The sequence below is a fragment of the Rhodnius prolixus genome, unplaced genomic scaffold (genome assembly GCF_049639745.1).
Source record: "Rhodnius prolixus isolate KJV_2025 unplaced genomic scaffold, Rpr scaffold_8, whole genome shotgun sequence".
Lineage (NCBI taxonomy): Eukaryota > Metazoa > Arthropoda > Insecta > Hemiptera > Reduviidae > Rhodnius > Rhodnius prolixus.
In genome coordinates, this window is record NW_027411593.1 from 10,506,320 (window position 1) to 10,533,530 (window position 27,211).

A 27,211-nucleotide genomic window follows, 5' to 3' on the forward strand; every position below is an offset into this window, starting at 1 on the left:
GTTAGCTGTATTAATGAAAGATTGATCAAGATAGAGAAGACGAATGGGAATAAACGATAATCGATCTATGAGAAATTTTTAAAATAAGAAAAAGTTTTTAAATAAAACAATATTCTTTTGTGAGGAAGTTGAGGATTGCAAATTTACCTTTTGTCCACCTTAATAATATGAAAATTAGTATGCAAAAAACAACTTTTTTAACATTTTGCAAAATTAGACAGTAAAATAAAGTAAAGAATTACTTTCGTACATCATGAATTGTAAATGACCAAATTGACTAAATATGTTTAAGTGTCATTGCATAATCTATCCAACAAAACTGATACGTCCTTGTAAGTTATTGCTGTAATAACTTTTGTATCTATTGTAAAATAAATTCACTCTCTTCTAAAGTTCAAAAAAAAACAAAACAGGACCTCACAAAAAAGATAAATATCTTTAAGACTATATTAACTATATCTAAACTTTGTTAAGACTGTTAACTTTGTGTAAATCATTACCAACGCTTAAGTCTATTACTTTTATATCAACCATTTTTCCGTTTAATTTAATTTTAGAGTGGTTTGAGGTGTATGTTGTTTTTAGACTCTACGGAATTGGATGAAACCGTATATTAATTTAAAAGCCCAAAAACTCCTCAATATACGAGGTTCCCAGTATGCTTAAGCATGAAAGTGATTATACGGCGATATAGTCTACTCCGAAGCTCTGACAGAGTACGGATGTCGGTCAATATAAGAGTAGTTTGTATTGTTAAGCTGAGATTACCTCAGGGACGCCAAGTACCCTGAAAAAATGGATAATCCATTAAACTCAGCGGGGGACAAATATTCTAAATCTTAAAATATCTAGAAATGCCACTATACTGATTTGATTTTACATTTTTGGCGATTTACAAAAGTCCTACATTTGGGACTTTAACTTTTACCACGTTATTTTGTCGTAGAATATTAATCTTAGCATGGGGATTTTAACTGATAGGATTTATGTACGATCTTCATCAATGAACAATTTCCAAAATAAATTTATTTTAATGTTAAAAATGATGAAATGTATCGTACAAATTATTTAGTTTGAAAACTGCTTAGATGACCGTACGTCTGTCTTAAAATATTTCAGAGTTTCCGAGGAGTAACTAGGTTGTCGTTTTATTACAATGAAAGTTAATTTGCATATTTGATCGGGTAAAAAAAGAGTAGAATGAGTACTCACAGAAGATTTATTTTGTCCAAATTTTAAAAAGAAACACCAGAAAAAACTAGGTTAAAAAAAAAACGAAAAATAATCAAATAGATTACTACTGAAGTTTCTTTAATATTTAAAGAAAGAATAGTACAATTGTATAAGATTTTAGTTATTCAGAAAGACGCTAGAGTGCAGCATGTCTCATATTGATTGCTGGGCAACACTGTTGGCGGCTTCATATGTTCACTGTTCGAATGCAGCCGGGGTTCAGTGCTCAGTGTCATTACAGTCTTTACGTGTTGTTGGTAAATTTGAGTCAGTTGATATAAAAAACGTTTCTTTTACTTTTTTATATTTTGAGGTTTCTTTTTTTTTTTTACTTTAACTACTTTAAAAAATATTCATTCCTTTTTTTTAATTTATTGTTCTTTAAAAACTGTGACCTAATACGTTATGTTAGTGTGTGATGTTATCTGATAACAGTGCTTGCAGGTAATTTTTAAAATTTTGAATTTTCTAGTACCAATAATAGAAATTAAATTAACTAAAATTTAGTGAATTAAGCTTCAATTAAGTTCTTTTGTGTACTAGTTTTTAATACTTACATAGGAGGGAAAAAAGGCAAAAATTAGTGCTTCACAGAAAACTGATAGCAATGTTGAATTTAAGAATTTTATACAACCATTTCTGAGAACCTTCATGATAATGCATATATTTTCTCTTTATGCTATTTATTCCAGTCTTGAATAAAATAACTTGCTATAATTGCCAGCTTGATAATAACTTGTAAAAATAATATATCGGTATAAAAAGCGGTGACTATTTTTCACTTTGTCTTACACTTTTAGAAGCAATTTCTTTCAGGAGAAGTTGCAATCGTCTAAAACTTATTATACTGAGTTTCAGTGCCTATAAATTCCATGTTTGGAAGCATTTTCTGAGCCCGTAAAAGTGATTTTGTGTGTGTGTGTAATGGATGTGAACTACAGTTTAGCTCCGAAAAATTCAGTAAGCTTAAATTTTATATTTCGTTTGCGTAAGTTAGCGATAAAAATCATTTGTCTGTTTCTGCATGTACCACTTTACTGTGAGTTTTTCATTTTTTGAAAATCTTCTATACAATGAATTCCACCTCCTTCTTCAAAAATTTGTATACTCATAATACTTAATGTAAGTGTACAATTTATTTTCTTCTTCTGTGCACTTCTGTGAGCAGTTGTTTGTATTTGATATTCCATTCATGAAATTGTATTTATGAAAAGGTTCTGATACAATTTGCTTTTTTCAAAAGCCCTTTTATTACACATTGAACATTAAGTAAACATTCAAATATTGAAGAACGCCTTGAGAACTGAGGTTATAGGTAGTCGTGGAAATATTCTCAAGATTATTTTTACCTTTATTGCTATTCCGACTATCACTTTTGTGCAAATATTCGAATTTGAGTTCTCATCAGTTGAGTACTGATCGTATCTTAAGTGTGCAATTTCTTGAAAAGAATTGCAACTCGAACTATAAACTTTTTTTTTATCGTAAATAAGATGTAGTGCTACCTTCTTAAATATAGTAGTTCAGTGTGGTACACCTAGCGGTATATATATCCAACAGTCATTGAACTGGAGTATCGTTAAATGTATATATATAGGTATAGAAAAGGTAGAAGTGTATGCAAACAGCGCTGCCGCAAAATAAGAGGGCTTTGAGTTTGATATATGATGTAGGATAGACACTGTAAGGGTGTTGTAGTATGATATGATGGATGGAATGACAAGTAGAATGGTGGCAATGAAAAATGATAAGCTCACTAAATCACAACTGAGAAGTATTAATGGGGCTCGGCGCTCGTTTAATAATTCTGAACTTAATATAAATAACATGATTTAGTTAATAATTGAAGGTAACTAATTAATGGTCTAATTTTATTTTAGGTAGGTAGAAACTTGCTGACTGTATAGCTCGTCTACGATTATTTTATTCTGTTTAATTGAAGTTAGAAACAGTCGCCTGCCTTTGCCAACAAGTCGATTTATTCCATCAGTGTTAAAATTCGATCCTCCAGAGTCAAGTAGTTCAATAACATTACACTGAAGTGCTAAATTTGTTATTACCGCGTGATTCAGGTTTGAGAAAATTTGCAAATAATTAGGATCTGTTTAGGTTTTTGATATTTTCGATTAGAGCAATATTTTGATTCATCCTATAAGTGTTACTCTAAACCAATAGTTAATTTTTAAGCTTCTTAGAATTTTCAGCGTTTTACCCACCATAATCATCTTAAAATAAAAACATGAAACCATGTTACATTTTCAGACTTAGGGACCTCAAAAACGTACATGATCGGTGGCGTGTAATTCCGAAAATTTGACAATAGGAATTTAAAAATCTACATAACCAATTTAAAAACAAAACAAAAAAAACATGAACAATTATAAGACACCTGAGGTGAAGGTAATTCAGAAGTAGGTTTTATCTGATATTCAGTTTTATACATTCACATAATCTAAAGAATAAAGGATTAAATATGCTGACCTCATTTCATAACAATATTTTCCATCTCATCATTATGTTAACTTCAGAATTATTCAAGGCAAAACTGTACGTTATAAAATAGTAAATAGTAGTAATGAATATTGTATAGCAAATTGTTTCTGTAAAAATGGGGAGATTATTTTAAAATAATTCTGTAAAATAGATATTCTTTGTGAATCTATTGTGACAGACTATTTTCATTTACATTAATCTCACAGGCTTTTCTTAAATACATGAATTTATCTTCTTCTTTTTATTCTTTCGATTTTCATTCGAAAATATGGAGAAACTAAAAAAAAATCTGTCCATCCATTTTTAATGTTTGTTAGAATATCAGGTACTGAGTTTTTTATCTTCGATAATTTGATGTGTTCTTGATGAAATACGAGTATATAGCCTGGCCAGATTATTGTCTTCTGGAGTTCTTTGAATAATTTTTTTTTAATCTAAAATACTTGTGTCAACTTATTTTAACAAAATTGGCAGATTCTAAAGAGATTGTTGATCTCTTGTAGGCGTCCCTTTCTTAAAACTTATCTCTGGAGTTTAGCTGTCCTTCAGCTCTCCAGAGAATCTATAGGAATTATTTCAAGCATCCATTTAGCCTCTTCTAGTGTTTTCTGAAGGTTAGTTGCATGTGCAGGTTATTTTTGCTCATGATGTATCCTCAAGATATTTTAGGTTTTTTTTTTTGTGCTGCCGAGAAGTGACTTAAGCTGGCCGGCTTCAATCAAGATAGGATCTTTAGCTTCTTCCTCGTTTCTGCTCTTCCAGGAAAGGCTGGTCGTTTCGATTATTGACTGAAGTTGGTATGTGAAGAGATGTGTTTGTTATTTTGGACCAGTTCAAGTGGTTTACCGGGGCATTTCTGAACTTATAAAACATTTTTCAAAGCCCAATTTTCTTGAACTGAATCACATAGTAGCTTACTATTTTAAGCTTGTCAACTGTAATCTCAAATGTGTCCAATACACAGAATATAATTGACCCATACAATCACTATTATTTGTTACTGAGGAGGAACAAAAGTTCTACGCTATCCATTGCCAAACTAAACCAATACTATAACTACTCACGAGTCTAGGATACCAATTAAGATCCGAACTTGAGCTACCTAAGTTCCCTAGCAGTCCGAACAAATCGGGAAGGAATCTTAAACCGAAATAACCGTCTGTGCATTTCCACCGTAAAAATGTTTCATCCAGAGTTCCTAAATCTAGTATCCTCTTCCGCCAAACTATCAAGGTAGTTAATTCTCTATTTCCAAAACCTACAAAAAAAATAGCGCTTGCATGAGGCCAACGGAAGGAAGCCTGTTTGGTCTTCTACACAGCATCCTTGCGCAAGGTATTCCGCATATAATGTACCGTTATTTGATAGTCTACTTTACACATTCCTTATCGCTTTCCAATTCGCAAAGCTAAAGCTTGCTTAGGAAGTCATGGTTGAAAGCAGTTGATGTAAATGCTCGTCCATGGCAGGATGCCAGAAATTGCCCCTTCCAACAAAGTGTGACCCACTTCTTTTTTCCTATTCTACAGTGTTTGGATATTCAGAGTTGCTTTTACTATAAGAGCTAGCTTATGTCAGAGAGTGTATTCTTGGGTGTATTACATGTCTTCATTAACTAGCTATTCCATTTTACTTCTGGGTTGATTTGCCCTTTTCTTATCATCTACTCTACCTTTGATTTGATTGATGATTACTTTCTATTCTGTCCTTCATTCATCACGTCTCCGATACTCGTTTTAGGAATTTTAGGAAGAAGAGTATTAAATTCCATTCGCATTTCCATTTAAAGGTCTTTCCTTCTTTTCTTTATATATGAAGTTCATTCTGTGCGTTATAATGAACTGGGTTCAGCATTTGACCCTTTCATGCCTCTCTTTGATTTCGCTGCATGATTTTACTTTTACTTAATGGAAGATCACTTTATACTATATATTTTCAGAAGATACTAGTAAGTACAATTTATTTTTTTAGACTTCCCTTTAAGGGTTGATTTCCGCTGCTTACTAGTAACATTATGATCATTAAAAAGTTGGTCGAACTTTTAAATATACTTTATTTTTTAACCTTCAGCGTTTCTACTCCTTTTGCACTGACATTTACAGAATCATGTTCAGTGGAAAGATTTATGCTATGACGTAAATTGTTTGATTGCACAAAAAAAAGAGCTAAGCGTATGTTGACTCATACGTAAAACATAATGGGTTTTTTTGGGGAAAATATTAATCATCATATAAGTTCAGCGTTATTGACCGTGGCAATAAAAACAATAATTACTTTTTGATAACAAAAGTAATTGGAAATGATTTTTTGTATTTTTAATTTTAATTTAAGGGGTTTCAACACCTAGGTCATTGCTCGGTGCTTTGTTCAATTACTGCAGGTCTCCTAACAATGTTCTCTTGTCACTGACAACGCTGTCCATTTTAACTATTATTACCGGGCAATGAGCTGTTAAAAGGTAAAGAAAATCAAAGGGCTAGCTGCTGGATTTTGATCCCGAGAGCTCCGGGAATCAGGGAAGTGATATATATATATACCATTTTTATCATTATTAATTCATCACAAATTTATAAAAACAGTTTCCCTCCCTGAAAAACATCTCTTACATTTCCCTTTATTTATCTCTGTAGACCGCCTTCAGGTTTCGAACCATAATCAGGAATTCTCTCCAATTACTGGAGTTTTGTTTTGTTCTGCTTCTTTTTGTTTTTTAATCTCCTCTTCTCTAGGAACCGTGGTTTGGAGATTCTTTAATTCTTTGATTCTGAGTTAATGCTCGGCATTACTACAGCTTTTTTGTTATCATTACACGCTGAAGGATTCCTCTCTTTGCAATTATCCTTCACCAAGGATCCTTAACTCTCTCTCTCTCTCTCTCTCTGCAATTAATCTTCTTACCTCCATATTTCTTTTTCTTGGGATGATTGGGTTTGTCTAGGAAAGGGTGGTCAAAACCCTTAACTGTTTTGAAAGGCACTTTTAGTAAAACTTTTCCAAAATATAAAGTACCAAAAGTCAGGTTTCCTTTAAAAGCTTCCAATAACCTGAATGGGGATAACAAACTGGTAGACGTATGCAATGAGTTCACTAATTACACTTTTAGGTAAATTTTGTTGAAGAACATTTTGAATTTGAATAGTTTATTTACAATTTTTTATTTATTTATTTAGTAATTTACAATCTGTATAAATATATACAATAAGTAAATAGGAGGTGAATGAGATGAACTGGTGCGGGAAGAGCAGGAGGAGAGAAGCTACCCAGCGGTAGCACTCTCTAAATGAGATAGGGGAATGTGAGGAGGAGAATATGAGTAGGAGAGAGGAGAGATTTAGTTCTTCAGACGCGGGGCCACTGACGATTCAGTCGGCGAGGAGTATTAGGGATGTCAGAGGAGGCGAGAGACCGTAGAAGAGGATTTGAGCAAGTAGAGAGAGCAGTATGGAATTTTTGATATTTAGTCTTGGCGAGTTGATGTACGAAGAGAATGTTGAGGTCTTGGTGAAGAGTAAGGTTAGTCACCGTAGAAAGGAGGGTCCAGCTATCTGTCGGAGTGGTTTTGACTGAAATGTTTGTACAGTCCGTATGTTTGTAGATTTGGCTGAACCCCACAGCTCTAGTCCGTAAGTCCACATAGGTTTGAGAATAGTACTGTATATTAAACGTTTGAGTTCAATAGGCAATTTAGAGCGTCGTCCAAGTAGTCTGTAAAGCAGTTTCGCACGTCTCATCATTGCTTGTCTTTTAAGTCTAGTATGTGGGTTCCACGTGAGTCTTTTGTCTATGTAGAGCCCAAGGTAGCGCACCAGTTCTGTACAAGGAAGAAGATTGCAGTTGAAGAGGACAGGTGGACAGGAGCCCCGCCGGAATTTACAATTTAAAACTTAATATACAAATAGATGTACAAAAGGAGGTTTCAGGCTGGAGAGCCTATATCCTCTCCACAACTTTAATATTTACATTGGGTAATAAGTCGGAACTTAATACTAAGGCAAAAAACTTTTAAAAAAAACCTTACTATATACAGTTAATTAAAGCAAGATATGCTTAAACCTTTTATGCTTATATTTTTTATAACTGAGTGAACTTAAGTTGTAGTCTACAGTACCTTTTAAATGCGGATAGGGACTGTGTACACAGGAAGTTACAAAAATTTTCCGCTGCCCTAAAGATAAATGTAGACACGCTGGCAACATCAAGGCTACACCTATGTAGTCTATGGGTGGCCATCGGGGATATGACCCAACTATTCTTAAGCATTTATTTTAGACTCTTTGTAACTTCCCGTAGTTGGTGCGACAAGTATTGGACTACACAGGATTGAAGAACAGATTTCGACTAGAAACTCTGTTGTTTTTGGCTGGTGTTTAAACCGAGCGAACGTTTTAGGGTGGTTTCCGATTTATTGTGTAAAGAAAATCGTTTAACCTACTTTTTGGGGGGAAAAAAGAAAAGGAAACTGGAAAATCTATTCAGTAAAATCCTACTTCCGGTTTTAACTATCTTAATCAAAAATTTATTGTGGTATCCTCTGTACGTAAGCAAAATATCAAATTTTACTTTTCCTACGCTTTTTTCTTTTTTAAGTCACGTTTTGGCATACACACGCCCTGGTAGACAGACTCTTACATACGTACTATTTTGTAAGACCACAGTTTGTGACTCATGGAATCTCAAAATGGATATTCTCCGGTGATGTTCTCAGAGATTTTTATCTCAGCAAGATAACATTAATTTCTTTTTCTAGTTGGGGAAATAAGTAAAAATGGTGGCCATATTTGACTTATTACATAAGAAGAGTTAAATAAAGTGACGATTCTTGATTTATATTAAGGCACCATATAAGATTAAATAGGGCCAGACTTATATTAAAGATCTCTGACGTCAGATGCATGTTATATTAATGATGAACCAGTGCACTCCATTGTTTTTTTATTAGTTCAAAATTTTAACTATATCAATCTATTCAGTTTAAACTCACATATATTTCAATTTAATTCTTTAGCCTGGAGGATTCTGTTTTTATGTCCTTCATGTGTCTTACCAGTATTCTTAACAGATCTTGCCGCGGCTCTAGGACACGTTTCTGTTCAGCTTCCAAAAAAAATGTACCTTTTTTAACGTTTTTTCATTTTCTGGTGAGTTTACCTACCGTAGAATACGGAGGTGTGGCTATTAAATAACGAGACTATTGCTATAAAACATTTTATTTTAAATTTATACATATTTAGTTATTATCACCTTCAATATACACCCCTCCCCTATCCCTGCAACGCTCCATGCGAATTTACCATCGTTCGAAACAGTACTGGAAGTCTTTTTCTGTGAGCACCTGCATGACGCGTGCCGCTTTTTCTTTCACAGCTTCAACGGACTGAAATCGTGTTCCTTTTAATGCACAGATTTGACTTTGGGGAACAGATAATAGTCACACGGGGGGCCAGGTCTCAGGCGAATAAGGCCTAAAACTGGGATGTTGTACTTGGCTAGAAACGACTTGGCAGACAATGCAGTGTGAGCCGGCGCGTTGTCTTTGTTGGAGAACCCATGACTTGTTCTTCCACAAATCGGGTCGTTTTTTTTTCCTTACTCTTTCACCAGAGTTGAGCAAGCACCTCATTGTAGTAATGTTGATTAATTATAATCGATATTTTCATCCGTTTTGGATGTGGAAGGGCAAACCGGGCGGTCATCATCTCCGACGTCTTCTCAGCCATCTTGGAAACGCTTGAACCACTCAAAAACTTGCGCACGTGATAATCATTCATCGCCATAAACTTCTTTTAATAAAAGATAAGTTTCAGTAGCGGTTTTACCAAGTTTTGATGTGAAATTTCACGACAATTCGTTGCTCTACTACATGTGTAGTCGGATGCAAAACGAAACTAACACTTCTTACACAAGCGATGGTTCCGGTCAGACAGATTTCTCTACAAACACGTGATACGCTGCAATCGAATGTGAAGGCTTTACGCTGCACAGCTGTCGGTTGTTAGGATTTGGCGCATGCATAGTTCTTCTGTAGCAGCATCAGTCTCGTTATTTAATAGCCCACACCTCGTATTCTGCAAAATAATAAATCCCTTAGGAGAACAATTCATTCTTCTCGAATCCTTACAAAACAATCCTTCCTTTAACATTAAACATCAGTACGCTTGGAAAGATTTGCATTCAAATAATGGGAGATAAGATAGCCTGCTAATTAGGAGGATGCAAAAAGTTTGCAATATACTAGTTTGTAAGAATGGTTGCACTATTTTATGATTATCGTACAACCCGTCTGGCTTCATGTTGTACAAGGAGGACCCTTTCTCTCTGGGTCCGCCAAATTAGAACATTATCCTTAAAATGGCCACTGCCGTCCCCCCCCCTGGACTGTGCTCTATCGTAACAGACATTCTCCATCCCTAGACAATAACCTGTAAGAAGTTCCTAGATAGAAAAAAAAAATGGTGAGCAGTTGAATTCAAGCCCAAGATCTCCACGTGGAAACAGTAACGATATGATATGATATGTTGAGGAATGGTAACGTCTTAGAACCACGTTTTTTAACGCTAGGTCTTTTCCCCCCTCACAAACCAACTGTTATCTTACCGCTCGGTGGGCGTCATCACATCAAAATAATTTAATTAACACAAATGACGCCAAACCGTAAACAAACTAGCGTGAATCATGAATTTACATTGAATTCAATTCGTATAAAAATGTATTAAAACAAAAAAAAAATGAAGTTGTAACCGTTACGTTAAATGAACACTTTCAATGGAACTAAATTCTCATCAATTCATTTAATAAAACAAAGAGTTATGTGAATTTTTGTTTTACATTGTTTAGTGAAAGGAGTGATAAAAGAAAGAGACGGCTTTGAAAACAAAAAAATAATTATAAATGAAATTTTAAGTAAACGATTGTTAAAACCAAAAAATGAGAGCAAGGCCGAAAGGAAAATGAAAGTGGGTGGGAGTTGAACCAGTTACACAAAGCACGAAGAACAAAACAGAGAATTAAACAAGAATCGAATCATTAAAGATAATGATTGAAGTCAAAGGACCGTGTGTCATTTCTTTGAGGTTATATTGTGCTTATAAAATTTTGTTTAGCAATTGCATTCTATAAGCGTACCGATGAATTGTTCTCAAAAGTCTTTATTAATTGTTAAAGCTCTATTGACGATATTTAGCTGTAAAGATTTTTAATAGGTAACTAGTTTTGACCTAAAAGATTTAGCGTAGTTCTTTTTCAACATTTCAGTGTCGAATGTCTATTTCTCTCAAGCTCTTTGTATCTTTGTATGAGTATTGGAAGTACGAGGGTCGTTTGAAAAGTCCGTGCAAAAATAAAAACTACTTAATTTTTTGGGGTAAACCTTTTTTATTTTTCAACATAGTCTCCTTTTAGGCTTATACACTTCGTCCAACGCTGCTCTAGTTTGTTGATCCCTTCCGAATAATAGGATTTGTCCAAGTCTGAAAAATAGCCATTCATTTCTGCAATCACCTCCTCGTTTGAATAAAATCTTTTTCCCGCCAGCCATTTCTTCATATTGGGGAACAAATAGTAGTCCGAGGGAGCCAAGTCTGGAGAATAGGGGGGATGTGAAACGAGTTGGAACCCTATTTCCATTAATTTTGCGACCACAACTGCTGAGGTGTGAGCTGGTGCGTTGTCGTGATGGAAAAGGACTTTTTTGTGGGCCAATCGTGGGCGTTTTTCTTGCAGCTCGGTTTTCAAACGGTCCAATAACGATGAATAATATGCACCTGTAATAGTTTTACCCTTTTCCAGATAGTCGATGAGGATTATTCCCAAAAGACAGTCGCCATAATCTTTCCGGCCGAAGGAACGGTCTTCGCCTTTTTTTGGCGCAGATTCCCCCTTGGTAACCCATTGTTTAGATTGTTCTTTGGTCTCAGGAGTGTAGTGATGTATCCATGTTTCATCCACAGTGACGAAACGACGCTTAAAGTCCTGTGGATTCTTCTGGAACAGCTGCAAACCGTCCTTACACGATTTCGTTTTTGGTCAAGCGTGAGCAATCGCGGCACCCATCTTGCGGATAGCTTTGTCATGTCCAAATGTTGATGCAAAATATTATGTACCCGTTCATTCCAGATGCCCACAGCACTAGCAATCTCACGCACCTTCACTCTTCTGTCATCCATCACCATATCATGGATTTTATCAATGATTTCTGGATTAGTAACCTCAACAGGGCGTCCAGAACGTTCAGCGTCACTTGTGCCCATATGGCCACTCCGAAAATTTTGAAACCACTTATAAACTGTTCTAATCGAAGGTGCAGAGTCACCATAATGTTTATCAAGCTTCTCTTTAGTCTCCTGAGGCGTTTTGCCTTTCATAAAGTAGTGTTTAATCAACACACGAAATTCTTTTTCGTCCATTTTTTGAAAATCACTCGACTTCCTCGATTCAAACGAATGCCAAACACCAAGAAATACACCGATCTGGCTGAAACTTGGTGTGTGTTCTTCCAAGAGATGCTACTAACTAAACATAACCTCGATACGCGCCAGTAGTGCTATCTCTCTCACTTTGCACGGACTTTTCAAACGACCCTCGTATGAATGAGACTGTACTTAGTTACATTCTTAAACTGGTAACCTGGGTGTCAAGTAGAAATGCCTAGATTCCTTTCTCCTATGTAATTTTTTAACTTAAACGCACGGTCCTTAATTGGGATTGTTATTCTACTCCAAGATTAGGGAATCACGAGACGTACTATTTTCAAGATCCAAATAAATTCTAGGACCTAGTCTCCAAATAAATCCTAAATGTTCTGCGCCTATCACCAAAAATCTAATTTCCCCATGACCAAAAAAATATTAATAATAATTATAAACAGGGTGACCAGAGTTACATGCTCCACCCACTTTTTTTTTTAACAGCGGGAAATTTCGAAAAAATAAAAAACACGTATTTAATCATTTTTGGTCTAGTTTATTTTCAGTGATTGACCCATTTTTCCAAACCCCTGTATCTCGAGATACAGCATCCAACTTTGTTTTTTCAAATGGAACGTTATATTTTTTGTTGCATATTTTTATAGTATTTGAGCTCCTAAAAAAAACAATTTTTGAAATCGGTTAGGTTTTTCAAAAGTTATGATAATTTAAAATATGGAAAACAAATTCCAGTTTATTGTCAAAATTACGTTTTTTTTTTTAAAGAATCTGTTCAAACTGGACACAACCAACGGATAGGCAAGCCAAAACTCTCGACTCCCACACTTTGCTTGTAGCAGCACTTATGGTGGCGAAGTCAAGATCTAGGCAGGCTAGAGTTATTCGACGTTTAGGTTGTTTTTTCTACAAACGTTTATGACCCTTTTGAACAGATTCTTTTAAATAAATTACGTAATTTTGACAGTAAACTGAAATTTGTTTTTCATATTTTAAATTACCATAACTTTTGAAAAACCTAACCGATTTCAAAAATTGTTTTTTTGTTTTTTTTTTTAGGAGCTAAAATACTATAAAAATATGCAAAAAAAAATATAACGTTCCATTTGAAAAAACAAAAGTTGGATGCTGTATCTCGAGGTACAGGGGATTAAAAAAAATGGGTCAATCACTGAAAATAAACTAGACTAAAAATGATTAAATACGTGTTTTTTATTTTTTCGAAATTTCCCGCCGTTTAAAAAAAAAGTGGGTGGAGCATAACTCTGGTAACCCTGTATATTATATATCGCATCCAATTAACTGGCAATCTAATGACACCAAGTTAAATGTATTAATTACTCGCCTAATATTTTAAATATGGCCTTTCAACTAAAAAGAGAAATAAAAGAATATAATTGGTTACTTTTTGATAAAAGAAAACAAACATTTGAATAAGTAAAGAATTATTACTGTTAAAAATGGTGTCGAATTGTAGCAATTAAAACGATTAGGTCGTTAAACTATTTTATCTTTTAATGATACCTATAAGAGATTATTTACAAATGAAGTGTGATGTAATTAAATGCACAGTAGAGTATATAGAATAATTTATCTTTCTTATTGTGTACATTAAGTTTAACACTAAACTAGTAATGTTGATTTCGCAATGTTGTTTCTGCAAATATTAAAGGAATTATGATTAGGATATACGTGGGTTAGCTTTTATATGTATATTGTGTTAGCAGTAACTTTTCTGACAAAAAGGTGGCCCCTAAGTTATTGTGACCAAGATATATTGAGCACTTCGTTTTGGTCTTTGACCTAGAGCCGTGGCCCTTTCCCAAGTGGTGTGAATTTCTGTAGACAAACACTTAGATCATAGATAGGGAGTTTACTCTTCGAATAGGCTTCTGGGTCTTCGACAGTGGGTTCGAATAAGTAGAATGACCCAATTTTAGGTTACAGGCAATCTGGACTGAAAAAAAGAAGAAAAAAAACCCTAATTCTACAAACTAGCCTTCCCCAAATGAAAGTTCTAAAGGAAATTCTAAAGACTTTTCAAGTGCTTCCAACAAAGGAATAAAGTTGGAAAGAAAATCTTTAGGCCCCTTATCGAGAAAAATCCCCAAAAACTGAAATATTGCTACGGGATAATCTTTTCATGTTTTTAATCAAAAATAAAAGACCAGATGTTTTAGAGCCGAAAGCTACAATACCTTTAATACAATTCCTTTCGACTAAAATTTGCATTTCAAATATTGTATTTATTTATATTAAATTAATAACAAGGTTGATTTTTTTTGACATATATTTTTTCTAAACTAATAATTACATAATGCGATAACCGAATGACACAAATACTTTTTTTTTAACTCTTTTTATTTAAAAAAGAAAAAACAAAAAGTTACGTACTTTGAAACCTTGAGTAGCACTTTTGAGATAATCTAGTTACCTTTTTTTTTTGGCTTGGTTTTGAAATAGTTAAAGGAAAGTTTGAAGCAAAATTATTATTTTTATTATTATTCAGAATGTTTAGGTGACTATTCACTAAAACTTATTAACCAATGTAAATTATTAAAGTTGTGGAGGCGCCACGTTAGCCGAGCGGGTTAAGAGGCGAGACCTGCAAAGCTAATATGTATTGTTGGTTAGTGGGTTCGATTCCCGGTCTAAGGGTCTTGGATTTTATTTAATGGTTAAATGAGAAATAGTAAAGTACGTTTGCTAGTCGCCTCCGTCCAAGACACCTAGTAAATAGTAGTTGAACGTTAAGCCCCGCCTGAAAAAATAGGCGATTACTTTACTTTACTATTAAAGTTGTGGAGAGTATATAGGCACTGCAGCCTGAAACCTCCTTTTGTGTATATACAGGGTAGAACCGGATAAGTGACGAACAATTTTTTCTGTTAAACTACATTCAAAATGTAGTACAACGCCGCCTGAACGAGTGTCCTATCTCTATCTATTAGAGAGTTATGATTTTTTCAGGTTTTTTCGACTAAACCCGACCTTACGTCATAAAAACACTATTTCTCAACTTGTGCCTCACTTATTTACATTTTTCACCTCATTTTCGAATTCAGCATTAAATTTCCTATAATAATAGATCAATTTCGTAGTTATTTAACTTTAATCAGATTCATTTATTACAATAAGAACGTTAATTTTTTTAGGAATTTAGAATTTTCATGAATTTTCAAAAATTAGCCTCTTCGGCAAAATTGGTCTTAGAGGCTGTCAAATTTCACAAAAACTGCTCCTTTTAATACTCTTTCCAATGGTATAATAATCAGTTTCAATAATAGCTGTTTTCTTTGGTCTATTACTGAGAAAGTGCTGAAAAACACGGTGTTAGCGAAGAAAGCAAAGGGGACTGAATGAAGCGTACTCGCATATCAAAATTATTATTTATTAACAAAATCATTTCTTTGAGCATGTAAAATACATAATTACTTAGTAATTATTGATGTATCATGTTCTCAAAATGCCGACCTCGATTCCTAACGCATAACCGAGCGCGTTTTCGCATTGTATTAAATTGTAAATAAACTTTTTCAATTTCAATTATTATTAGTATGACGAGTGAAATCCAGCTGTCAAAAAATTGAAATATTACTAATAAATTTATGATAATTCAATTAATTAAAACTGTCCGGTAGGACAGTTGTATAAGGGTTGATCGTCAAAAACTGCACGAAAAAGCGTAACGTTGAAAAACACCCAACTTTGACAATTTTTTTCTCTTTTTCTATAAAAGATAAAATTCCCAAATTTTCTTTAAAATAAAGGGCAAACCCTCCTTTATGGCTGTAATTTTTTTGCAACAACCCAGATCTAATAGGTTTTGAGAAAAAAGTTGCCGAAAATGAGCAAAAACGGCTTTTTCAAAAAATGTTGTTGTTCTTCTTCTTCTTCTTGTTGTTGTTGTTGTTGTTGTTGTTGTTACCTTTTTTGTAAACAACGTAGCGCCTAAACGCGGGAACCGATTTTCATGAATGAGGTGTCATTCGATTCGGAATTTTATGTAGATGTGCCTTTTGGGGGTCTCCACGCTGTACATCGAATGGGAGAGGAGTAAGCACCCTTTATGTAAGGCCCCCTCCAAAATTATTATTACTAATTACTCTGTAAATCTTGGCCCGATTTGGATAAAATTTGGTAGGATGATAGGGATAAGGCTCCCCTACGTAACAATAAAGCGGCGATCAGCTCTTACACTTGTTAAGAGGAAGTATAGCAATCGTTTCAAATTATCGAGACGTGAACCGATTTTCATGAATGAAGTGTCATTCGAATCGAAATTTTGTGCAGATTTGTACTTTAAAAGTCTCGACGCCTTGCCTCATAAGGAGGGGAGTTGGTCATACCTAAATAAGGCCCTTTCTAAAACTATTATTACCAATATTTCTATAACGCTTAGTCCGATTTTGATAAAATTTAGCACGAAGTGATTAAAGCTCCTCTACGTGGCTGTGAAGTGCCATCATGCTCTTACGCCTACTAAGAGGAAGTACTGCACTCGTTAAAATTATCAATGAGTGAACCGATTTTCAACAATGAATTGTCCAAATCTATCCAAAAAGTACAAAAATCTCCTTAACAAAAACTTACAGTTTAAAATGTTAAGTATAAGGGTTGATTAAACGCCAAAAGGTACACAAATCAGCAAGTACCCATCATTTCATTTATACTTCATTGATATTATTTAAGTAATTTTACTGCATTAACTTTTCCTTCACATTTTTAGAATTTATTAGATGTCACAGACCCTTATGCTGGCCACTTCATTTATAATATTTTTTTGTTATAATTATGATAAATCACTTTTATAACGTATTTTATGTACATGCATGTTAAAGTAGAAAAAGACAAAGTTTGAGTCGGCTACTGTCTTGAATTCGTCTTACCGAATTATTCGTGAGCACAAATTACACACAGTTATAACAAGTAGATTATTCAACAACAATTATTGATTTCTCAATTTTAATTTAATTTAGTCCCCCTAATTTTACATGTAGTAAAATACTGGAATAATTAGCTGTCCTAAAAATATGCATATCTTATTTATTTTATATTACACATATTACAACATTTAAGGATGAATACCTAGATTGAGAATGTAATTGAAACTATATTATTTGCGATAAAGCCAGATAATTATTACCTATTATTATAAACGTTTGACTACTACATAAAGTAACAATTACTTTGATCGAAGAATGAACTTAAACCGACGATTTTTATTTAAAAATAAAAATAAATAAATAAAATAAACAAAATCATGAAGTATGTTGGTGTAAGCATTTTTTAAAAAAGGTTTTGAATTTTTTAGCCTCATAATTTTTTTTTATTTTTTATAACGTTTTTCTTTTTAATCTGTATTTAACAGTTTGATTATTATAAATAACTAGATATTACAGTCAATCTACAGTGCTACTTGAACATATATTTTGTAGATGAAAATGGCCAGTATAAGGGTCTGTGACATCTAATAAATTCTAAAAATGTGAAGGAAAAGTTAATGCAGTAAAATTACTTAAATAATATCAATGAAGTATAAATGAAATGATGGGTACTTGCTGATTTGTGTACCTTTTGGCGTTTAATCAACCCTTATACTTAACATTTTAAACTGTAAGTTTTTGTTAAGGAGTTTATATTTTATAATTCATTAATATATTCAATTAATTATAATATTTAATTGTAATTTAAACTTTGTGAAATACAATTTAAATCTGCAACCTGTGCAGAACGAGAGGTTTGATTAAAAACTTGGTTGACTATAGCGTGATGTAAGGAGAACTGTATTATTATACTCGAACACAAAATGCCCATGTTCACGATCACTTTACAAACAAAGTTACAAACTTTAGAGTGCCGGATATTTTTAGAGCATTTTTTTTAGAACAATGTCGCCCTTAAAAATAAATACTTAAATAAAGCGGCCATGAATTTTTTGATTTTCAAATATTTACCTTAAATTTATTGAAATTCTAGAAATAGTGATGTGAAATTTTTCTCTTTTCACCTGCTTAACTAGATAAGCTCATATTTTTAAATGTCATCGTTTCTAAATATATGTTAACATCATCACGTTGTTAAATAAACCATTTTAGGTTTTCTTACTCTTCGTAGTAATAGCAATAAATTTCCAGAGTTTCTAAATCCATAAATAAAATAAGCACGTAAAGAAAATTGCATCTAAAAGAAGCATTACTTGCAAACTAGTGCTGCACGAGACCGAGACGAGGCGAGACTTTATGCAGTCTCGATCTCGGTCGCCCAAGTCTCGGTCTCGTCGAGATATCTCGGTCTCGGTTTTTTTGAATTTTTGTTTAAGTATTAAAAGCGGGTTGCTATTAATAATCTTTTCAAAAAATGTTATTATTTTCTAATAATTATTTTAATTTATATATTGGTAATGAAAATGTGTGTAAAAGAAGACAACTACTTACACTTCAATGCATCATATATTACTATTACTGTTATATATCTTTATATAATTTCAAAAAAATGTTAAAAACGCGCCAAATGAAAGACCCAAATAACATATCTGGCTGCTACAACAAGTCGATTCGTGAAATAAAAAATACACCTCCCAAGAAACTTCCCGCTCCATTAGTTATGGCTGTTGGTGAAGATAAAGAATCTGATGATTCACCTTTTGACGACGACGACGACTGCATCAATATTTTCGCACCATTTGCTCAAAAATCAGCAAATATCACCGAAGCATGGAAGACAGAAATAATTAATTACACCAAATTAGACCAAGCACCAGTAGACGTTGACATTTTAGAATGGTGGAAAACACTTGAGAATTCCTTCAAAAATTTGTCGAATGGCGAAAGATATTTTTAGTATCTGTGCAACTTCAGTGCCATCGGAAAGATGATAATGACCAATAGAAGATCTTCTCTAACTTCTCACTCAGTAAAAGCTCTTTTATGTATCAATGCTTGGGCAAAGTGTATCTTAAAAACGAAAATTTGTGGCAATATTTTTTAGGTACATACTAGATAGTCTTTTTTTTTTTTCAAATTCACTAATTCCAAAATTCTAAAATATAATTCAAATATAATATCTAAGTTCAAAGTATTAGATTATTAATAGTGAAATTTATGAAATTGAATAAATGAATGATATGAATAGTGAAATTTAGTGAATTTATGTAAAAATTATGTAATTCGAAGGGGGCCGCCACGGTAGCCGAGCGGTGCGAGACCTGCGAAGCTAATATGTATTGTGGAACTGGGTTCGATTCCCGGTCTTAGGCCTTATTAATTAATGGTTAATAAAAGAAATTTACAGTAAAGTATGTTTGCTAGTCGCCTCCGTCCACGACACCTAATTAGTAGTTGGACGTAAAGCCCCGCCTGAAAAAATAGGCGATTACTTTGCTTACTTTACTTATGTAATTCGAAGTCAAATAGATGTAGTAATATTGAACATATATAATAAAATCGCATCTTTTAATAATTAATTCAATACCCGTAATTATTATTTATTAATAAAGAACACAATTTTATAATTTTGTAGCTAAAAATTAATATTTGAAAAACCGAGACGTGACCGAGATTTCTCGACGAGATATATATCATGTCTCGATCTCGGTCTCGGTCTCGGTTGCTCAAGTCTCGTTTCTCGTGCAGCACTATTGCAAACTTAAAACATTGACGGTTCTTTCTTTTACATTTTTTTGACTAGATATATTTACATTCTTAATAAGCTGTAGGTAAAACTCAAATATAAAAGGCAGTGGGAAAGATTAAAATGAAATTCTGTGTGAAATTACAATAATTTTTTTATTACGAAGTAAATTTTATGATAGCTCATTTTGCTTGGTAAACAATATTTAATATACGTTATAAGAATTGTTAACTGTTTATCTTTACTGTTTCATTGTTCAATTATTATTAAAAGCGCTGAAAAATATATATATCTGGATATAAAAGACTTCACAATTACATATTGTAAATAATGTTGATTTTCCCTGAGCAGTTTCGAACTTTCCTCACATTTCCACATCTCTTTCTACACTTACTGACTCAAGGTCCTGCCTTAAAAATAGGCGATTACTTTAGAAGCGAAGCCCACAAAGCTACGATGTACTAGGTTCGATTCCTGGTCCTAGGTTTTGGATTTAATGTTAAATATGAGAAATTTATAGTTAAGTACGTTTGCTAGTCTACCTGAAGAAATAAAGACTTACTTTTATTAATGCAAAAAAGCACTAAATACTTTTATTCTTCAGTTAATGAGTTTAGAAATTGCTTTAAGTTAGTAAATGTTAGAAAAATCATTTGTTATTACCCAGAATAACAACCTACTTGTGGTGAATAACTGCATACTCGTAAAAATTCAAATGATAATCTCAAATTATTTGCTTCGTTTCTTTTAAAATCTTAAATTACCATTAAGTGATAAAATTTTCTTTTTTAATTTTTCAATTAAAATTTACATTGTTTTAGTCTCTAATTTCAATTTTTCTGCAGTTCTATATGAAAAATATATTATATTAAAAAAACTGAGAGACATGCACGAAAAATCTAAAGAATTAGTTATTTTAAACAAACATTTAGACATGGTATAATTATGGAATCTGTTTTTCCACATAATACTTACGTGATCATTGCCATATTTTCTTTGTTTTCCTTTAATTTGCATAAATATTTATAATAGGGTTACTTTATTCCTCTGCAACTGTGGAATAAAGTATAGTTGAGACGACAAAAATTGTTTTTCTATGCTTGAAAATTTGTGATGGAATTATTGATGTAAATAGTTGAATTTGTAAGTAGTTGTATTTTAGTTATTTATAGATTACTTAGTCCAAGAACGTGATAAGTGGGTTTACACGTAACAGTATTCATAGGTAATCAATGCCTGAGTTGAATGGCAAGTGTGAAGAAACGCGATCGAAAGAACGGAACTACTTTGGCGGTAAGATTTTTCTAAAATTTTATTTTAGACTTTCTTTACTTTTTTCTAGATTTGACTTATAACCAACATACTTACGTTAACCTTATCATTTTGGTTTGTCTAAGAAAATATTGGATATTATTGGGGTTCTAGGAGACCTCTGACGTCACGCCCTTCTATTAAATGAACTTGTATAATATTGAATTAAAATATATCTATTTAATGTAATTGCTTAAGTTGCCAGAAAGCTTAAATTACGTTATCTGCTTTAGTGAAATGTCGTGTCAAGTTTTCACTCCAAATTTTCTTAAAGCGTAGCTTAAAATTTAAAGTGCAACGATCGAATCGTTTTGAATGTGAAATTTAAGAAGGAACTGAATTTAAGATGCTATTTTGTAAAAAAAAAAAAAAATTGCTGCGAACAAAGCCGATCGAGACAAAATCTCTACACTTTACCTTCACTCTTCGGCGCATCACTCTTCCCCAGGTCTTACCTTTCGCCATTAGTACATCGTAGACTAACCGTAGGCTTTACATCGGCAGAAAACTCATTTGGAATCCTTCATTCTTGACTTAAGAGAACAGAACTCAACAAATGCTTCTGACAACTGAAAAAACTGCTAGACAACAAAACTGTGGGGTTCAATCAAACGCTCAGACCTCCAAAGGATCCAGAGACCTTGCAGTCTACAATTCTTACCTTTAACAGACAACTTCTTCTTTCTATCAAACCATTTACCCGGACTGAAAAATTCCTTTCGTCACAAAAAGTTGCTAAGATTCTATCTTAACAGTTAATCTCATCACAGTCCATTGATACGTCATCTTTCTTCCAGAACACTTCCAAATAATGACACTATACTTTCTTAGAAAACAGTGGTCTCATGATCTCCTCGCAAACGACGTGAGTTAGTTGATAGTAAAAATTGAAGGTTTTTTTTTCCATCAATGCGTTGATTGTAACTAAATAAATGTTTAAAAAAATCAACAAATTCCTGCAATCCAAAATTTCGCTTTACGAATGCGCCTTGGTTACAATCATTGAGGATTGGCCCACTCGCTACTGACAGTTGGTAATATGAGCTTTATGTTTATATGTACATATTTTTATTTACTTTTCTATTTTTTTGAGGATTCCAAGTATGTCTTTTTTGTCGATGTTGAAAAGCATGCAAGGTTATAAATCTTTCTGAAGTGACATTTGCCGATCTATCTCCGCATGACTTTTTCAAAGAAGTTTTCATTGCCGATAACCTTGCTATCACCTAAATCCTTGACAAAGAAAGACATTCTTCCTGTTTGTTTTATAGTTATCTTCGTTTATTAAATGACATGATGGACATTGTTTAATGTCAATTATTACGAATACAGTTGTCATTTTGTCAATTCTTTTTTTCTTTATTCGTAATATTATTATTGTTATTTATTTCCTCTAATTACTAGTGGGTGGTTTGTAACTGTGATACTCCATGCCTAATCGTCTCCCTTTGGGTCCATGTCTGAATTTTGAGCTAGTGGTTTAGAGTCTAAAGATTTCTGCTGCTTAACATTAGGGTTGAAGTGGGGAGTGATGTACTATGGGGTAGTCGCTATACATGAATTAGGCGACTCCTCTAATTCTTTCCAATTGTCGAAGACCATAGAAGCTGATCTGCAAGACCATCTACCAATTGCAGTTCTGGATGGTTCTCTGCCACCAGCTTCTTCTGATCTCGTCTCTACCTTAGGAGCTCAGGTCTCGAATTCAGAGCAGCCTGAGTGCCCATCCTGATTCAATTTGGCTTTGTACCATTTTACGGGGCACGGTAGGCTCAGAAAACATCTCCAATAGTGGGTCTAATTGACTCTCGAATCTCTGGCCATATTCCAGCCGCAGCAGAGCGAAATGCCACCTAATCTTTGACTGGAAAATGCCACTTTTTGGAATCCTTAGTTTCCAAGATTTAGGGTAACTCTCTGATTGAACAGAATGTATGTTCATTTTGCTATTTTCAAGTATTTGTTTTGTGCATCAGACTAACCATGAAGAAGTTTGAAACATTTTTAGATTTTAATTGTAGTAAATTGAATTAATTGCTGCGTGTAAGAATAATTAAGTAACCTAAATACTAACTTCTATCTATCCAAGATCTATCATTAAATTCACAAAAGGTAAATGAAGTATAGAAGAATCAATCTTCCAAGTATTATAGCTACTTGAATAAAGTGGCCGGGCCTTCTAGCTTGAACGAGAAGACGGATCGTTCGATACCCCGGAACTACTCTTTACAAATGATTCCTTTCAAGATATATTGATCATCCAACAGATAGGTATATATTTCACACTTCTGCTGTTAAATTATGTTCTAGTATGTTCTTCATGATTATTATTTTTCTTACTATTGAATGAGGTAGTACAGCCGTGTTGTCTAATTTATTTATATTTTCCGGAGATACAGATTTATTTGTGGTGCTTAGCGGGGGAACCTGTTATTAATCTGTTGTGATGGAATATATGATTGTGTGAAGCGGAAATTGGACGAAAGAAGTAAGAAAATCGATTAATTTGTACTTATGTAACTTCATTAAGCGTGAATCACTTGAATTATTCCAATAATTCAAGGCAATGAAGGAGTTGAAGGACGTTTTAAGGTCTTCAAGATAGATTGGCGTGGAGTTGAAAGTCTGCCAGGAAGTATTGGCCAGAGAATCAATGGCTGCCAAATATATATTGCCGAAATTTGGGAGGCTTGTAAAGATTTGGGTCTTTTGATTGGACGAGGAGGGATAAACGGCAAAGGATTAAGAATTTTTTTTAAAGTTTATTTATTAATTTACAATTTGTTTGTAAATTACTAAATCGGTGAAGAGCAGGAGGAGAGAAACTACTCAGCGACAGCATTCTGTACAGAATATCGATGATGGTAATGATGATTTAAAGACCTCGGTTTCACTGGCGATTCACTCGGCGTAGTGGATTGTCAGTAGAAGCTAGAGGCTGTACGAGAGGATTAGAGCAATTAGAGAGAGCAGTATGGAACTGGTGATATTTAGTCTTGGCTAATTGGTGTACGAAGGGGATGTTGAGGTCATTGTGAAGAGTGAGGTTAGTCACCGTAGAAAGAAGCGTCAGCTATCTGTCGGAGTAGTTTTGATTGAAATGTTTGTACAGTCCGTGTGTTTTGTAGGTTTGGCTGAACCTCATAGCTCTAGTCCGTAAGTCCACATAGGTTTGAGGATAGTACTGTAAATCGTTTGAATTCTAACGGCAAATTTATAACGTTGTCCAAGTAGTCTGTAAAGCAGTTTTGCACGTTTTGTTATTGCCTATCTTTTAAGTTTAGTGTGTGGGTTCCACGTGAGTCTTTTGTCTATGTAGAGCCCAAGGAAACGGGATTCAGAATAAAATCGCTTATGTGCGTAACAGAAGAAACTATTTAGTTTGGTCGAGCATGTTCCTGGGCTTATTGATCGACTGGTTGACGTTAACATTTTTTGGAATCCCAAAGATCTAATTCAACAGATTTTGTGCATTTAAGTGCATTTAAGCTTCAAGATAAATTTACTCAAATGTAATCAAATATTTTGTGAAAATTCCCACTGATAAAAACAAAACTAACTCATCAGAACCTTTAAGAATAAATTGCAGAAAAAGAAAGATAAATGAATGTTAGGCCCAAGGCTGTGTTTCACATATTGTGCCCCTGTAAACTCTTACAAGTGTTTCTTGAAACACCCTTTACCTTCTCATGATATAACATCATGTAATGTCATTTGCTTCTAATAATGATCAATTGTTAAAATCACTTCTTTCTATTGGTATCAGTGTAAATTAAGTAATGAACTAAATCTTGGTCATTCGCAGTTATTTTTAGTTACATTATTTGTACGAGGAAGTTATGCTATCTGGGTTAAATTTCCTTTATAAAAATAAGTAAAGTAATGCCTATTTTTTCAGGCTGGCTTTATATGTTCAAGTACCAAATTAGGTGTCGCGAACAGAAGCGACTAGCAAACCATACTTTACCTGCAAATTTCTTTTATTAACCATGAAATAAAATACAAGGCCTAGACCGGTAAGTCGAACCCACTAAACCAACAATACATCTTAGCTTCGCAGATTGTTGTAACAATCGTTCAGCCATCGTGGTGCCTCATAGATTTCCTGTGGTATAGTATACCCAAGTTGTTTTGGTTCCCTGAATCTGAAAATGTTTACGAAAATTACCTATATCCGTTTAACTACGAATAAATACTAGTTCAAATTAAAGAAATCATCGGAAGCTGTAATCTGGAGCCTATTTTGGCATAATCGAAGTCTTTTTTTTTTTTGTAAACGCTAATCTGCAATAACCAGTCAGAATGTAACAAATTTTCTCATTCGAATAATCAATTTCCATTGGAAAGGTAAAAATATTAAAGGATTATTCAGTTCGTATTTCTGCCAGTGAAGAGCTGATTGCTAAAAAAATTGGTAGAGGTTCTCTTTCTTGTTATCATATCGGTTACAGAGATTGCAAATTAGTTTTATTTTTTAAAAAATCCGTATAGTTTAGATTCAAGGCCCCTTTTATTAATAATAATATAATAATAAATTTATTGCTTTTAAGTTTTCACCATAGCAAGGGGGTGAGCATACAAAGCTGATAACATATAAACATTACAAAATATTAATTTAACACTAGTGCTGAGTTCTTTGAAATCCTGTAAAAATAGAGAAAATTTACATAAAAAGTACATAAGGGTATAAGAAACCTTATTTAGACAATATAATGGAAATCTTTAGCATCTTAAGATATAGATAAATGACAGTAATTATAATAATATTTTGAAGAAATGAATGTTATGCCAGAGAATAATTCAAACCCAAAAGTACAAAAGAGACAACAATATAATACATGTTTAAGCCCTACAATAATATCGATCTTACTCTTAATCCCACGATAGTAAATTTACAAATATTGTTTGCTTCGATATCGTCTAAGCACAATAATTCTTCAAATTGGACTAAGTTAGAAACCTGCTCCTCTTGAAAATGAAATAGTAAGAATTTATTTCTCAGCCAATCTAAAATTTTACATTCTGTAAAGAACCATTTTTTTATTAAAATTCATGAAAATCGGTTCGTGCGTTTAGGCGCTACGCAGTTTACAAAGAAGGTAACAAGAACAACATTTTTTTGAAAATGTTGTTTTTGCGCATTTTTCGCATCATTTTTCTCGAAAACTAATAAATCTATGTTATTACGAAAAAATTACAGTTAATAAAGGAGGATTTGCCCTACTTTACGAGGGTCGTTTGAAAAGTCCGTGCAAAGTCAGAGAGATAGCACTACTGGCGCGTATCGAGGTTATGTTTAGTTAGTAGCATCTCTAGGAAGAACACACACCAAGTTTCAGCCAGATCGGTCCATTTCTTTGTGTTTGGCATTCGTTTGAATCGAGGAAGTCGAGTGATTTTCAAAAAATGGACGAAAAAGAATTTCGTGTGTTGATTAAACACTACTTTATGAAAGGCAAAACGCCTCAGGAGACTAAAGAGAAGCTTGATAAACATTATGGTGACTCAGCACCTTCGATTAGAACAGTTTATAAGTGGTTTCAAAATTTTCGGAGTGGCCATATGGGCAAAAAGTGACGCTGAACGTTCTGGACGCCCTGTTGAGGTTACTACTCCAGAAATCATTGATAAAATCCATGATATGGTGATGGATGACAGAAGAGTGAAGGTGCGTGAGATTGCTAGTGCTGTGAGCATCTCGAATGAACGGGTACATAATATTTTGCATCAACATTTGGACATGACAAAGCTATCCGCAAGATGGGTGCCGCGATTGCTCACGCTTGACCAAAAACGAAATCGTGTAAGGACGGTTTGCAGCTGTTCCAGAAGAATCCGCATGACTTTAAGCGTCGTTTCGTCACTGTGGTTGAAACATGGATACATCACTACACTCCTGAGACCAAAAAACAATCTAAACAATGGGTTACCAAGGGGGAATCTGCGCCAAAAAAGGCGAATACCGTTCCTTCGGCCGGAAAGATCATGGCGACTGTCTTTTGGGATTCGCAAGGAATAATCCTCATCGACTATCTGGAAAAGGGTAAAACTATTACAGGTGCATATTATTCATCGTTATTGGACCGTTTGAAAACCGAGCTGCAAGAAAAACGCCCACGATT

The 27,211-nt window shown here is 33.7% G+C and overlaps 1 protein-coding gene across 2 annotated transcripts in view; it reads left to right on the plus strand.

Annotated features, from left to right (window-relative positions):
- The first annotated feature begins 1,426 nt into the window (after positions 1-1,426).
- The window catches only part of ATP8B (ATPase phospholipid transporting 8B), a 70,535-nt gene continuing 44,750 nt past the window's right edge, over positions 1,427-27,211 (plus strand). For both annotated transcript variants that reach the window (XM_074121669.1, XM_074121670.1), the window contains exon 1: positions 1,427-1,677. The gene's annotated coding sequence lies outside the window, so the exon portion shown is untranslated. The remainder of the gene's footprint in view (positions 1,678-27,211) is intronic.